The following is a 12,261-nucleotide window of genomic DNA, read 5'->3' on the forward strand; positions in this document are numbered from 1 at the left end:
AGCACGGATCCCTGTGGAACACCACTGGTCTCACGTCTCCATTTTGAGAAACTCCCTTCGACTGCTATTCTCTGTCTCCTGTTGCCCAGCCAGTTCTTTATCCATCTAACTAGTACACCCTGGACCCCATGCGACTTCACGTTCTCCATCAGCCTACCATGGGGAACCTTATCAAACGCCTTACTGAAGTCCATGTATATGACATCTACAGCCCTTCCCACATCAATCAACTTTGTCACTTCCTCAAAGAATTCTATTAAGTTGGTAAGATATGACCTTCCCTGCACAAAACCATGTTGCCTATCACTGATAAGCCCATTTTCTTCCAAATGGGAATAGATCCTATCCCTCAGTATCTTCTCCAGCAGCTTCCCTACCACTGACGTCAGGCTCACCGGTCTATAATTACCTGGATTATCCCTGCTACCCTTCTTAAACAAGGGGACAACATTAGCAATTCTCCAGTCCTCCGGGACCTCACCCGTGTTTAAGGATGCTGCAAAGATATCTGTTAAGGCCCCAGCTATTTCCTCTCTCGCTTCCCTCAGAAACCTGGGATAGATCCCATCCGGACCTGGCGACTTGTCCACCTTAATGCCTTTTAGAATATCCAACACTTCCTCCCTCCTTATGCCGACTTGACCTAGAGTAATCAAACATCTGTCCCTAACCTCAACATCCGTCATGTCCCTCTCCTCGGTGAATACCGATGCAAAGTACTCGTTTAGAATCTCACCCATTTTCTCTGACTCCACGCATAACTTTCCTCCTTTGTCCTTGAGTGGGCCAATCCTTTCTCTTGCTCCTTATATATGAATAAAAGGCTTTGGGATTTTCCTTAACTCTGTTTGCTAAAGATATTTCATGACCCCTTTGAGCCCTCTTAATTCCTCGTTTCAGATTGGTCCTACATTCCCGATATTCTTTCAAAGCTTCGTCTTTCTTCAGCCTCCTCGACCTTATGTATGCTTCCTTTTTCCTCTTTGCTAGTTTCACAATTTCACCTGTCATCCATGGTTCTCTAATCTTGCCATTTCTATCCCTCATTTTCACAGGAACATGTCTCTCCTGCACGCTAATCAACCTCTCTTTAAAAGCCTCCCACATATCAAATGTGGATTTACCTTCAAACAGCTGCTCCCAATCTACATTCCCCAGCTCCTGCCGAATTTTGGTATAGTTGGCCTTCCCCCAATTTAGCACTCTTCCTTTAGGACCACTCTCGTCTTTGTCCATGAGTATTCTAAATCTTACGGAATTGTGATCACTATTCCCAAAGTAGTCCCCAACTGAAACTTCAACCACCTGGCCGGACTCATTCCCCAACACCAGGTCCAGTATGGCCCTTTCCCGAGTTGGACTATTTACATACTGCTCTAGAAAACCCTCCTGGATGCTCCTTGCAAATTCTGTTCCACTTAGACCTCTAACACTATGTGAATCCCAGTCAATGTTGGGAAAATTAAAATCTCCTATCACCACCACCCTGTTGCTCCTACATCTTTCCATAATCTGGTTACATATTTGTACCTCTATCTCACGCTTGCTGTTGGGAGGCCTGTAGTACAGCCCCAACATTGTTACCGCACCCTTCCTATTTCTGAGTTCTGCCGATATTGCCTCACTGCTCGAGTCCTCCATAGTACCCTCCTTCAGCACAGCTGTGATATCCTCTTTGACCAGTAATGCAACTCCTCCACCCCTTTTACCTCCCTCTCTATCCCGCCAGAAGCATCGATATCCTGGGATATTTAGTTGCCAATCATGCCCTTCCCTCAACCAAGTCTCAGTAATAGCAATAACATCATACTCCCAGCTACTAATCCAAGCCCTAAGTTCATCTGCCTTACCTACTACACATCTTGCATTAAAACAAATGCACCAGTCCCTTTGCGTTCATCATCTGCTCCCTGTCTACTCTTTCCCTTAGTCACGCTGACTTCATTATCTAGTTCCTTACAGGCTTTAGTTACTACCTCCTTACTGTCCACTGACCTCCTCATTTGGTTCCCATCCCCCTGCCACATTAGTTTAAACCCTCCCCAACAGTGTTAGCAAAAGCACCCCCAAGAACATTCGTTCCAGTCCAGCCCAGGTGTAGACCGTCCAATTTGTAATAGTCCCACCTCCCCCAGAACCGGTCCCAATGTCCCAAAAATCTGAACCCCTCCCTCCTGCACCATCTCTCAAGCCAAGCATTCATCCTGACTATTCTTTCATTTCTACTCTTACTAGCATGTGGCACTGGTAGCAATCCTGAGATTACTACCCCTGAGGTCCTACTTTTTAACTTGGCTCCTAACTCCCTAAATTCTGCTTGTAGGACCTCATCCTGTTTTTTACCTCTATCATTGGTGCCTATGTGCACAATGACAACTGGATGTTCACCCTCCCTCTTCAGAATGTTCTGCAGCCGATCTGAGATATCCCTGACCCGTGCACCTGGGAGGCAACATACCATTCGGGAGTCTCGTTTTCGACCACAGAACCGCCTATCTACTCCCCTTACAATTGAATCCCCTATGACTATAGCCCTTCCACTCTTTATCCCGCCCTTCTGAACAGCAGAGCCAGCCACGGTGCCATGAACCTGGCTACTGCTGCCTTCCCCTGGTGAGCCATCTCCCTCAACAGTATCCAAAACAGTATACCTGTTTTGGAGGGAGATGACCGCAGGGGACACCTGCACTGCCTTCCTGCTCTTTCTCTGCCTTTTGGTCACCCATTTCCTTTCTCCCTCAGCAATCCTAATCTGCGGTGTGACCAATTCGCTAAACGTGCTATCCACGACCTCCTCAGCATCGCGGATGCTCCAAAGTGAGTCCATCCGCAGCTCCAGAGCCGTCATGCGGTCTAACAAGAGCTGCAGCTGGACACAATTCCAACACGTGAAGGAGTCAGGGACATCAGCCGTGTCCCTGAGCTCCCACATTGAGCAAGAGGAGCATAACACGGGTCTGAGACCTCCTGCCATTTTTAATCTTAAGCTTAACTTAGCCTTAACTTAGATAAATGAAAAAGGAACGAAAAGTGTTTACCAATCACACGAAAAAAAATAAATAGAAAAAGCCTTACCTTATCTGCACACCACCGAGTCGTTTTTGTTTGGTCAGAGGAGGAGGGCGGGTGGGAGACACTACAGGTGTAGTGTCTCGGGTTCAGCCGCTGCCCAAATATATAGTATTTACTTTCCCAGCTGCCACCTCGCTCTCCCTGTCGCCGCTGCAAAAAGAAACTGCCGAAACAAAAAGATAAGTTTATATAAGTTGTAAACTCACTTACCCAGCTGCCACCTCGCTCTCCCTGTCGCTGCTGCAAAAAGAAACTGCCGAAACAAAAAGATAAGTTTATATAAGTTGTAAACTCACTTTCCCAGCTGCCACCTCACTCTCCCTGTCGCCGCTGCAAAAAGAAACTGCCGAAACAAAAAGATAAGTTTATATAAGTTGTAAACTCACTTACCCAGCTGCCACCTCGCTCTCCCTGTCGCCGCTAAAGGCAATCTTACCTAATGAACCAGTGTTGGCTGCTCCAAATTTTGCGAAACCCTTTAAAATAGCGATCGATTCTAGCGACCTGGGGGTTGGTGCAGTCCAATTGCAAGATGACAAATCGGGCATAGAGAAGCCAATAGGGTACTTTTCAAGAAAACTAAATTGGCATCAAAAAAGTATTCCACTGTGGAAAAAGAAACATTCGGACTTTTGCTGGCTCTCAAACATTTCAAAGTATATGTCCGCCAGGACTATAAAGAAACACTAATATAAACTGACAATAACCCATTAACGTTTGTGGATAAGTTTAAAAACCAAAATACTAGAATATTTAGATGGAGTTTGTTGCTGCAGCCTGATCATTTGAAAATTGTACATATTTTGGGGAAGAACAATGTTATCGCCAGCGCTTTGTCACGAATTTAATTTAACTATGTTAAGTTATGTAGATGGCGATGGTACAAAGAAAATGTTGTGAATTATCACTGGGGTAAATGGGTGCGTGAATGTGAGAAAATGTTAAGAATGTTTTTTTCCCAGTTTCTTTGAAGTGCAGGGGCAAGAATGAACACCTATCATTTGGAGAAACTGCAAGAGAAGAAGATCCTTGTCCACTCAACACAGTATGAGACTGGCAGTCAAGTAAGCTTGTATGCAGCTTGCTCTGAAATGGCATGAGACTGACATCTCGTGGTGTGAAATAGAACTGCAAGAGCGAAATTGATTGATAATAAATAGCCAGGTGGGAATGTCAGCTGTGAGGGGGATACAAAGGGCCGGATTTTATTTGGTTCACTCACCCCGACATTCCTGCACTGCTCCAATTCTGGTCTTTTGAGCATCGCTGATTTTAATCGCTCCACCGCTGGCGGCTGTGCCATCAGCTGTCCAGGCCCGAAGCCTGAGATTTCCCTCCCTGAACTCTCCGCCTCTCCACCTCTCTTCCCTCCTTTAAAACACTCATGGAAGCTACTTCTGTGACCAAGCTTTTGGCCATCTGCTGTAATATGGTCTTATGTGGTTCGGGGTCAAATTTTGCTTTCCGACACTCCCGTACGTTAAAGGTGCTCTCGAAAGTTACACACAAGTTGTTGTTGATTTTGGTCTGGAATGTATTGCCTGAGAGGATGGTGGAAGGAGACTCAATCGTAAGGTTGAAAAGGGAATTTCGATAAATCGTTGAAAGGAAATGAAAGAGCTGCCACAGGCCGCCCTGGTTGTAGATGTCGTCGTCATCCTTCCTTCTACATGAGATGATGGACGTGCAGCAAATCCATTGGCGATTGGATAGTTTCCCATGGTGCACTTTGTCCGATAGCTGAAGAGGTCAATCTGTGAGAGGCAGGTTCTTCCACAAGTGACACATATGAGGTGGGATTATCAGGTGTCGCTGTTTTACATGTTGGCACCTGCTGTCAAGCTGCTGTAGTCACTGATCGTCATGGTGACGCACACACCAGTCCAGGGGTAATATCACCATTTCCCTCTGTTGTTGGCCAGTGTCTCCCATGTGTGAAAATCGATGTTTCGGGCCTTCATGTCCTGCTTGCAGGCATCCTTGAAGTGGGGCTTTGGGCATCCAACTAGTCTTCTGTCTCCGGCGACCTCCCCATACAGAATACCCTTGGGAATGTGTCATCTTCCATCCTGCGAACGTGCCTGAGCCAGCAAAGTCACCTCTGCTTGACGAGTGTGAGCATACTCGAGAGATTTGCTTTTGAAAGCATTGTTCCATTTGTGATTTTGTCCAGTGTTTATTTGCGCAGTGTCTCACTATCTTTTGCACAACTGTCTTGGCTAATTTCAAGTCATATAATGTTCTGGCTGCTTGTTTCATGTTGTGCATCAGGTCGGTTCTGCTTTTTGCTTCAATCACAGATGTCATCTCTGCTGAGTAGGTGGGGAAGAAACTATTGCCCACCTCCTTCTGGAATGTGTCTTTGCAAAGCAGGTGTGGAAAGAGATGCAGTGGTTTTTGTCGAGATTCATCCCAAGCAGCTCTGTAACACAGGAGTCTGTGCTCTACGGGCTGTTCCCAGGGATGGACACCGAGATAAACATCAACTGCTGCTGGAGGACCATCAATTTGGTGAAAGAAGCTCTTTGGCCTGCCCTAAACTTGCTGGTCTTCCAGCGCAAAGAGTTGTTCACGACCGAGTGTTGCAGACTGGCACATTCCAAGGTCCAGGACTACGTGCTGAGGGACACACTAAAGCTTGGGGTAGCCACTGCAAAGGCTCAATGTGGAAAGACCACTGTGTAAGGTCCTCCCGCCATAGTGAACTAAGGAACTGGACCCATGGGAAACCCCTCGGGCTGTATACACCAGATATGATTTTGCTGTAAAATGTACATGGCAGGTAAAATGGAATGGAAGGGTTGTGAGGCAACTCACCCCTCTATTGAAGAAAACTTAATGAACCAGATAGAAGAAAGGAGTGAGATAGAGAGTAAAATAGCCCTGGTCTGTTCCTACTAACCCCCCGACACCCGACTTAAAATGGCATCATTTTCTCCTGCTTCTGCACATTCTAATCCATTGATGTTTGCAAACCTTTCATCTGTCCCTTTAATTCCTGTTTCCTAATCCATTGATGTTTCACAATATCCCAATCCATTGATATAACTCAGTCTATAGAATTTCCCAATCCAGATATTTTCCAGTCCATTGACTTTCCCAATCCATTAATGGTTCCTGTCCATTGACATTCCCAATCCATTTATATTGCCTGTGATTTCAAAGCAACTGTGGAACACAAATAGTATCAGTATTATCAGATACATCAAGATGAGGTGCAATAGCCAAGTGGACAGATGTTGGGTTTATAAAGAAAAAAGCACTGGCTCGATATTTGTCCAGTATAACACTGGATCTGAACTCTCAACCTACTGTATTTCTGTGGGTCTGCTGACTTGCAGATGTGAAGAACCATTGGATGTTTCTCAATCCTCTGACTTTTTTTGCTGTGCTGCAAGAAACTAGACTCGTCCAAAGTGGATCCCTCAAAGAGAAACACTACACCTTCTTCTGGCAGGGGAAAGCCCAAGAGGCAACTCGTCAGCATGGAGTGGTTTTCACAGTAAAAAACACGCCACTTGAGATGAGTGAACCAGCCACAGTAGGCTCAGAGAGACTTCTTACTCTTCACTTGTCAAAAAGCGTGGGCCCAGTTAATCTCATGTGCATCTATGTCCCGACACTCACCTCCACCCCAGATGTCAAGGATCAATTCTATGTGACACTTGATACTGCCATCAGTAGAATTCCCAGCACTGAGGGACTGTACCTTCTAGGAGACTTCAACACAAGCTTGGGTACTGACTACACAGCTTTGCCAATGTGCATAGAGCACCAGGGGATTGGCAAGATGAATGAAAATGGACAGAGGTTGCTGGAGTTATGCTGTCACCATGGATTCTGTGTGATGAACAGCTACTTCCAGGTCAAGCTGTGCCACAAGGTGTCCTGGAGACATCTGAGATCACGCCACTGGCACCAGCTAGACCTTATCATCACCAGTGCAAACACCCTCAGCAGTGTCCTCATCACTCACAGCTATCACAGCGCTGACTGTGACACTGAGCACTCCCTGGTGTGTAGCAAGGTCAGGCTTCAGCCAAGGAAGCTTCATCCATCCAAGAAGAACGTCGTCCTCAGATCAACTCTTGACGAACCACTGATCCAGAACGGACCCAGGAGTTCCTCAACATCCTCGATCAGGCTCTTTCAGACAACAATGCTCAAGGTCTCAGTGCGGTGTCAAAGTGGAGTCATCTGTTAACAAGCAGATGGAAAGGTGAGTGGAGCATTACCTTAAACTCTACATAACGGAGAATATTGTCATTGAAGTGGCTCTCAGTGCCATTGCAGACTTCCCTGTCATGGAGGAGCTGGACAGTGACCCCACCATAGTGGAGCTCAACAAAGCCATTGACCATCTTGCCAGTGGTAAAGCCCCGGGAAATGATGGTATTCCACCTGGAATCATCAAGAGTGGAAAAGCGGTTCTACTGCAGCATCTCCATGAACTTCTGTGTCTCTGTTGGAAGGAAAGATCTGCACCTCAAAACATGCGTGATGCAAACATTGTCACCTTGTACAACAATAAGGGGGACTCGCAGTGACTGCAGCAATTAGCGAGGCATCTCCTTGCTAAGTATTGTGGGGAAGGTCTTTGCTCGCATTGCTCTGACCAGATTGCAGACCCTGGCATCACACATCTATCCTGAGTCTCAGGGCAGCTTCAGAGCTGGTAGATCGACAGTCGACATGATTGTCTCACTTCGGCAGTTACAGGACAAGTACTGTGAACAGTACAGACCACTCTACATTGTCTTTACATATGAACATACGAATTAGGAGCAGGAGTGGGCCACTCGTCCCTTCGAGCCTGCTTCACCATTCAATAAGCTCATGGCTGAACTGATTACTCCACATTTCCATCTACATCCGATAACCTTTCACCCCCTTGCAGATAAAGAATCTATCCATCTCTCCCTTAAAAATATTCAAAGACTCTGCTTCCACCGCCTTTTGAGGAAGAAAATTCCAAAGACTCACGACCCTCTGAGGGGGAAAATTGCTCCTCATCTCTGTCTTAAATGGGTGACCCCTTATTTTTAAACAGTGACCCCTAGCTCTAGATTCTCCCACAAGGGGAAACATCCTTTCCACATCCACCCTGTCAAAACCCCTCAGGATCTTGTATGTTTCAATCATGTCGCCTCTTTCTCTTCTAAACTCTAGTGGATACGAACCTAGCCTGTCCAATCTTTCCTCGTAAGACAGCCCACCCATTCCATGTATTAGTCTAGTAAACCTTCTCTGTACTACCTCCAATGCATTTACATCCTTCCATAAATAAGGAGACCAGTACTGTACTCAGTGTTGCAGAAGAGGTCTCACCAATGCCCTGTATAGCTGAAGCATAACCTCCCCTGGCGATAAATGATAACATTCTATTAGCTTTCCTAATTACATGCTGTCCCTGCAGACTAACCTTTTGCGATTCGTGCACTAGGACACCCAGATCCCTCTGCATCTCAGATCTCTGCAATCTCTCACCATTTAAATAGTATGCTTTTTTATTCTTCCTGCCAAAGTGGACAATTTCCCACTTTCCCACATTATACTCCATTTGCCAGGTCTTTGCCCAGTCACTTAACCTATCTATATCCCTTTGTAGCCCCCTTATGTCCTCTTCACAACCTACTTTCCTACCTATCTTTGTCATCAGCAAATTTAGCAACCATACTTTTGGTCCCTTCATCAAAGTCATTTCGAAAATTGTAGAAGGTTGAGGCCCCAGCACAGATCCCTGTGGACCACTCGTTACTTCTTGCCAACCAGAAAATGACCCATTTATGCTGACTCTCTGTTTCCTGTCAGCTAGCCAATCCTCTATCCATGCCAATATGTTACCCCTGACACCATGAGCTTTTATTTTCTGCAATAACCTTTGATATGTCACCTTATCCTTCTGGAAATCGAAGTACAATACATCCACCGGTTCCCCTTTATCCACAGCACATGTAACTACCTCAAAGAACTCCAATAAATTGGTTAAACATGATTTCCCTTTCACAAAACCATGTTGTCTCTGCCTGATTACCTTAATTTTTTCTAAACGCCCTGCTATAACATCTTCAGTAATCGCTCCTAACATTTTCCCTAAGACAGATGTTAAGCTAACTGGCGTGTCGTTTCCTGCTTTCTGTCTCCCTCCCTTTTTGAATAAATGAATTACATTCGCTACTTTCCAATCTAACAGAACCTTCCCGAAGCGAGGGAATTTTCGAAAATTAAAACCAGCGCATCAACTATCTCACTGGCCAATTCAGGACCTGGCGACTTGTAAGCCCGCAGCTCCAACAATTTGTTCAGTACCACTTCCCTGGTGATTGTAATTTTCTTGAGTTCCTCCCTCCCTTCCATTTCCTGACTTACAGCGAATACTGGGATGTTATTTGTATCCTCAATCGTGAAGACCGATGCAAAGTATCTGTTCAATTCATCTGCCATCTCTTAATTATCCATTATTAATTCCCCAGACACACTTTCCATAGGACCAACACTCACTTTGTTAACTCTTTTCTTTTTAAAATATCTATCGAAACTCTTACTAGTTGTCTTTATATTTCTTGCTAGCTTTCTCTCGTTCTCTAATTTTACCTTCCTTATCAATCTTTTAGTCATTCTTTGCTGTTTTTTTATATTCTGTCCAATGTTCTGACCTGCCTCCCATCTTTGCACAATTATAGGCTTTTTCTTTAAGTTTGATAGTATCTTTAACTGTTTTCATTAAACATGGATGGTGAGTCCCACCTTTGGAATTTTTCTTTCTGGTTGAAATGTATCTATTCTGTGTATTCTGAAATTTTCCTTAAATGTCTGCCACTGCATCTCTATTGACCTATCCCTTAACCTAATTTGCCAGTTCACTTTAGCTAGCTCTGCTTTCATGCACATATAATTGCCCTTATTTAAGTTTAAAATACTCGTTTGGGACACACTCTCCTCTCCCTCAAACTGAATGTAAAATTCAATCATATTATAATCGCTACTACTTTGGGGCACCTTAACTATGAGGTCATTAATTAATCCTATCTCGTTGCACAATGCCAGGTCTAGTATAGCCTGCTCTCAGGTTGGCTCCAGAACTTATTTTTCCAAGAAATTATCCCAAAAACATTCTGTGTACTCCTCGTCTAGGCTACCTCTGCCCATCAGAATTTCCAGTCTATATGGAGATCAAAATCCCCCATAATTATTGCTGTACCTTTCTGACAAGCTGCCATTATTTCTTTTTTTATACCCCATCCTACAGTGTGGTTAATGTTAGGTGGCCTATACACTGCTCCCACAAGTGACTTCTTGCCTGTATTATTTCTCATCTCAACTCAAACTGCTTCTACATCGTGATCTCCTGAACTTAGGTCATCCCTCTCTATTGCGCTAATACCATCATTAATTAACAGAGTTACCCCAGCACCTTTTCCAAGCTTCCTGTCCTTCCTAAATGCCATGTCACCTCCAATATTCACATCCCAATCTATGTCGCCCTGCAGCCATGTCTCTGTAATGACTATCAGATCGTACTTATTTATTCTATTTGTGCTCTCTGTTCATCTGTTTTGTTTCGAAAGCTCCATGCATTCAGATACAGAGCACTTAGTTTTGTCCTTTTATTATTTTTGTAACCTCTAGCCTTATCTGTTGATTTACTCTTAGATTTGTCTGCTCTGTCCCTTCCTGTCACAGTCTCTTTATCATTTCCCATATTTATACCTTTCTCTCTTGCCTTGCCTCTCCTCCTTGATTCACCATATCTTCCCAAATTTGATCCCTTGCCCCCACTATTCAGTTTAAAACCGTCTCTACGTCCCTCGTTACGTGGCTCGCTGGAGCACGGTTCAGGTGTAGACCGTCCCAATGGTACAGCCACCTCTTTCCCCAGTATTGGTGCCAATGCCCCACGAACCAGAACCCACTACAACCACACCAGTCTTTCAGCCGCACATTACTTTCTCTAATCTTATTTGTCCTATGCCAATTTGCACATGGCTCAGGTAATAATCCAGAGATGATTAACTTTGAGGTTCTCCTACTTAATTTGGTGCCTAGTTCCTCATACTGACTATGCAGAACCTCTATCCTTGTCCTGCCTATGCCGTTGGTACCGACATGGACCACGACAACTGGATCCTCCCCCTCCCATTGTATGTTTCACTCCAGCCCTGAGCAGACGTCCTGAATCCTGGCACCGGCAGGCAACACAGTCATCTGGAATCTTGCTCTTTGCTGCAGAGAACAGAGTCAATCCACCTTACTATACTGTCCCCTACTACCACTACGTTCCTTTTTTCTCCCTCTTTGAGCCGCAAACACTTACTGCAGACGTGTTTGCCCTGGATCACACTGGTATCCAGGAGCTCCCACATGCTGCAGCTGTGACACATCACCTGTCCTGTCATCCTTAACGTGTTTCAATTAACTACTTAATTATTTTATTCAATTGTTTATTTTGTTGTATATTTTATTAAGCTTACCACTAGTTTGTTTACTATTTTAAACATTAGGACTAAAATGGACCTTAATCACTTACCAGATCCTCATCAAACATGCAGCTTTTTCCAAACCAATCAACTACCTGCTTGCCTGTGATGTCACAGCTCAACAGATCCTCACCAAACAGCTCCTTCCACTGCACCGAAGCAAGAACCAAATCCTGTAAACTCACCCCAGCGGCTCTCTGTTTCCCTGCTCTCACTCTCCATTGTGATGTCACTTGTTGATTTTTTTTGCCCCAGCTCTGCTCCTGCTGTGCTCCTCTCTCTCTCGCTCTGTCTCTGAATCAGTGCTTTTGACACACTTGTTAACTCTCTGTTCCGTCGTGCTCTTCTGTCTCTGGTCCAAAAACTGACTCTGGTGGGATTTGAACCCACAACCTTTGAATGCCTTTTTTATTATTATTTAGAAGTCCAACACACTATCCATTGCGCCACAGAGCCGCACATACTTTAATAAACATCACCAAGGCCTTTGATCTTGTCAGCAGAGACGGACTCTTCAAACTGCGATGGAAACTCGGCTGCCCTCCTGAACTCTTGGGCATCATCTCTTCTTTCCACGAGAACATGCACAGTTCCAACAGTTACAATGGAGCAACATCAGACACTTTCAAGATCAGCAGTGGGGTAAAGCAAGGCTGCGTGCTGACGCCAAATCTCTTAGGAACAGAGGAACATAGGAGTAGGCCATTCAGCC

General features: G+C 44.9%; 1 non-coding gene across 1 annotated transcript; it reads right to left on the bottom strand.

The window, feature by feature from the left end:
• Positions 1-11,914: 11,914 nt before the first annotated feature.
• Positions 11,915-12,005, bottom strand: trnar-ucu (transfer RNA arginine (anticodon UCU)). Its single transcript is given in 2 exon segments — positions 11,915-11,950; positions 11,969-12,005. It is a non-coding gene; the product is annotated as a tRNA-Arg (tRNA).
• Positions 12,006-12,261: the final 256 nt, after the last annotated feature.

Source organism: Heterodontus francisci, unplaced genomic scaffold (genome assembly GCF_036365525.1).
Source record: "Heterodontus francisci isolate sHetFra1 unplaced genomic scaffold, sHetFra1.hap1 HAP1_SCAFFOLD_58, whole genome shotgun sequence".
NCBI lineage: Eukaryota > Metazoa > Chordata > Chondrichthyes > Heterodontiformes > Heterodontidae > Heterodontus > Heterodontus francisci.